The sequence below is a fragment of the Chrysochloris asiatica genome, unplaced genomic scaffold (assembly GCF_000296735.1).
Source record: "Chrysochloris asiatica unplaced genomic scaffold, ChrAsi1.0 scaffold00066, whole genome shotgun sequence".
NCBI lineage: Eukaryota > Metazoa > Chordata > Mammalia > Afrosoricida > Chrysochloridae > Chrysochloris > Chrysochloris asiatica.
The window spans coordinates 3,975,511-3,979,041 of record NW_006408584.1 but is presented as its reverse complement, the minus strand read 5'-3'; the positions used below and the strand labels follow the sequence as shown (position 1 = coordinate 3,979,041).

The 3,531-nt window shown below is 35.0% G+C and overlaps 1 protein-coding gene across 2 annotated transcripts in view; it reads left to right on the top strand.

The window, feature by feature from the left end:
• The window catches only part of GALNTL6 (UDP-N-acetyl-alpha-D-galactosamine:polypeptide N-acetylgalactosaminyltransferase-like 6), a 2,035,427-nt gene that overhangs the window by 1,690,040 nt on the left and 341,856 nt on the right, over window positions 1-3,531 (top strand). The gene's annotated exons all lie outside the window — the stretch shown is intronic.

The following is a 3,531-nucleotide window of genomic DNA, read 5'->3' as shown; positions in this document are numbered from 1 at the left end:
GTTGTATCATCTGCATATCATAGGTTGTTAATGAGTCTTCCTCCAATCCTGATGCCACGTTTTTCTTCATATAACTCAGTTTCTCAAATTATTTGCTCAGCATACAGATTAAATAAGCATGGTGAAAGAATACAACTCCATTACACACCTTTTTTAATTTTAAACCATTCAGTGTTCCCATGTTCTGTTTGAACAACTGCTTTTTGGTCCAGGTACAGATTGCTCATGAGCACAATTAAGTGTTCCAGAATACTCATACTTCACAATGTTGTCCATAGCTTGTCATGATTCACAAATTGAAAGCCTTTGCATAGTCAATAAAGGGTCATTATGTGTTGGAACTGACTCAACAGCACCTAACAGCAACAGTATCCTCAAGCTCCATTCAGGTTATGAGATTTTTTTCAAATTCGTCATTATTCTTCAGGGTTGCATAGTATTCCATTGTGTGTATATACCAAAGTTTGATTATCTATTTTTCCATTGATGAGCACTTAAGCTGTCTCCATCTTTTTACTATTGTGAATAGTCTGCAATGAACACTGGTGTGCATATAGATACTATTTATATGGTGGATTACACTGATTGTTTTTCTAATATTGAACCATCCTTGCATCCCTGGTATGATTCCCACTTACTCATGATGTGTTATATTTTGATATGCTGTTGAATTCTATTGGCTAGGATTCTGTTGAGAATTTTTCATCTATGCTCTTGAAAGATATTGGTCTATAATTTTCTTTTTGTAGTGATGTCCTTCCCTGGTTTTGATATGAGGATTCTGCTCACTTCATAAAATATATTAGGAAGTTTTCCATCCTTTTCTATATTCTGGAATAGTTTGAGTAAAATTAGGATCAGCTCTTCTCTGAATGTTTCATAAAATCACCTGAACCTGGACTTTTTTATTGTTAGGTGTTTTTTGATGACCTGATCAATTTCTTCTGTTCAAGTTTTTTACTTCACTCTATGTTAGTTTAGGTAGGTCATGTTTTTTTCGGAAAATGTATCCATTTCCTCTAGATTTTCAAATTTGTTGGAGTACAACTCAAACCGACTCAACGACACTTAACAGTAACATCATATATATATATATGTGTGTGTGTGTGTGTGTGTGTGTGTGTATGTTGTTGTTGTTATGTGCCCTGGAGTCGGTTCCGACTCATAGCGACCCTATACAGGGTTTCCGAGGCTGGAAATCTTTACGAGAGCAGATCTTTAAGGGAGCAGAACGCCACATCTTTCTCCCGTGGAACAGCTGCTAGTTTCGAACTGCTGACTTTGCTGCTCGAAGCCTGATTTGTAACCACTACACTACCAGAGCTCCACTATTGATAATAGGTGCTGAATAAATATCGTTGAAGAAATAATTGATGGATCAATATTTGAAGATATATCTGTACTAGATCTTTCCTCACACCCATCCCCAGGATCACATTGCTTCTCAGATTCTGATGTCTGTTGTTGTCTACTTTCTGACCAACACTGTGGATAAAGAAGTTAATCTATTTGTTAGGTGGGACAGCTAGGCCTGGGATCCAAAGAAAATTTCTTCTTACTTCTGTTGTTATTAAATGCCATGAGTCAATACAGGCTCATAGGAACCCTGTATAGGGTTTCCAAGGAGCAGCAGATGGATTTGAACCACTGATCTTTCAGTTCACAGTCTGGTGCTTATCCTACAGTGCCACACCAGGACTCCTAGAATGAAAAAATAATACTAGGGACATTCAAATGCATAAAAATAAATTGAAATAGCATAGCATTTTACAAATGATAGTTGAACATTTTGTTACTCTAGTTTTGGTTTTTGTTTTTCAGAAAATACTAAATTATAGATTTATCCTTTAGGTAATAGATTTCTGACTTGCCAAAATGCTGTTAGCAAAGTGCTTCAAATCCTTGCTTCTTTGTATCTCAGATGTAAGCAGACACACCTTGCAAACTGTTCCTTGGTTAATGTGATCTATTGTTCATTTTGTTGTAATGAACATTTTCTTCTAGTTTTATTTGAGTAACTCCTTAGAAGTTATGGATAATTAGCCAAAATTTAAGAAATTAAAGATATCTAATTATTTTAACAATTCAGAGAATAAAACATAAGTTATAATTCTGAAAGGTTGAAAGACACATGCTCCAATAAATATTCATAAATCTAGCATCATATCATAGTCACATAATTAACATAATGCCATCAAGTATGTTGATATTAGGTGGCCTTGAATTTATTCCAATTCATAATGACCATATGTAAAACAGAACAAAACACTGCTCAGTATGTTGTTGTTAAGTGTCATCAAATTGGATCAGACTCATAATGACCCTATGTATAGCCTTTCCAAAGAGTGGCTGGTAAGTCTGAACTGCTGACCTTGCAGTTCAAATCTAATACTAGTACACATACTACATTAGTTAAAGAAAATTATTCCTAAAGATCCTCTTGTTTTATACTGTCAACAACATTCCTGGTATAAAGTAATTCTTGAATATACCCAGGAATAAAGTTTCCTTCTTGAGAAAATATATGAGTTACTGTCAGTGAAAAGACCATCAAGAGATGAAACTTTTAGAAAGACCCTGTCTTTTAAATTGAGAACTATTATGGAAATCTAACCCAGAATGGAGCCCCTACTGCCTAATGTAGAAGTGAGCCTGGGATATTAAAAAATGTGGCATGCAGAAGCTAATGTTTGTATTATACTATACTGCCACCTCCTGGAAAGAAAGGTAATCGTTTTATAAGAAAGCTTTGGTAAAAGGTCAAAATTGTTGTCTTTGTAAAAGCGGTTTGACTCTTAAAGTTAATGCACCTGTGAATCAAGATGGATAACTTCTAGGCCACATGCCCAAAATATGACAAGTTGAAAAATGATAACATAAGCCCTGACTATAAAATCATGGAGCACTCACACTGTGACATTATTTATAGGTGAGTTGATGTAATGACAAAATCTTTCTGATATTTCCTTTAGCAAAACTCTCTTGAATAGGATACACTATAGCTCTCCATTATGTGGAATGTGGAGACAGAACAAAGATAGAACATGGAGATTCTCAATGGTGGTTTAGGGATGTACTTCTGGAGATAAACTGCTGACAGGCAAGGCAGATGTGGAAAGAAAGCAAGATTAAAAACAGAAATTAAAACAAAAAAAAATTTAATTCACTAGACATAGAAATATTGAATCTCTACGGTGTAAATTGTTGGAGGTTCTTATTAATATGTTGCTGGTTTAGAATCCAGTCTCAGTAAAACGTTGTCTCTGAACTCTCATGATGAATGAGACAGAGATATAAACACTTACAACACATTGTGATTCACCTGTAAGTGAATATTTGTACAAACTGTTCTGAATTAATTTTCCAAAGGGGACCAGAGCAGAGAAAATTGGTGGTATAGATAAGGAAAAGTCTCAGGAAGTGAGCATTGAGCTACACCTTAAAAATCATCACAAAAAGAGAAAGAGGACAGAATTAGGAAAATAAAGGAGATCTCTTTAAAGTGTTTACGAGCAAAGGTGTCAGGTTGAG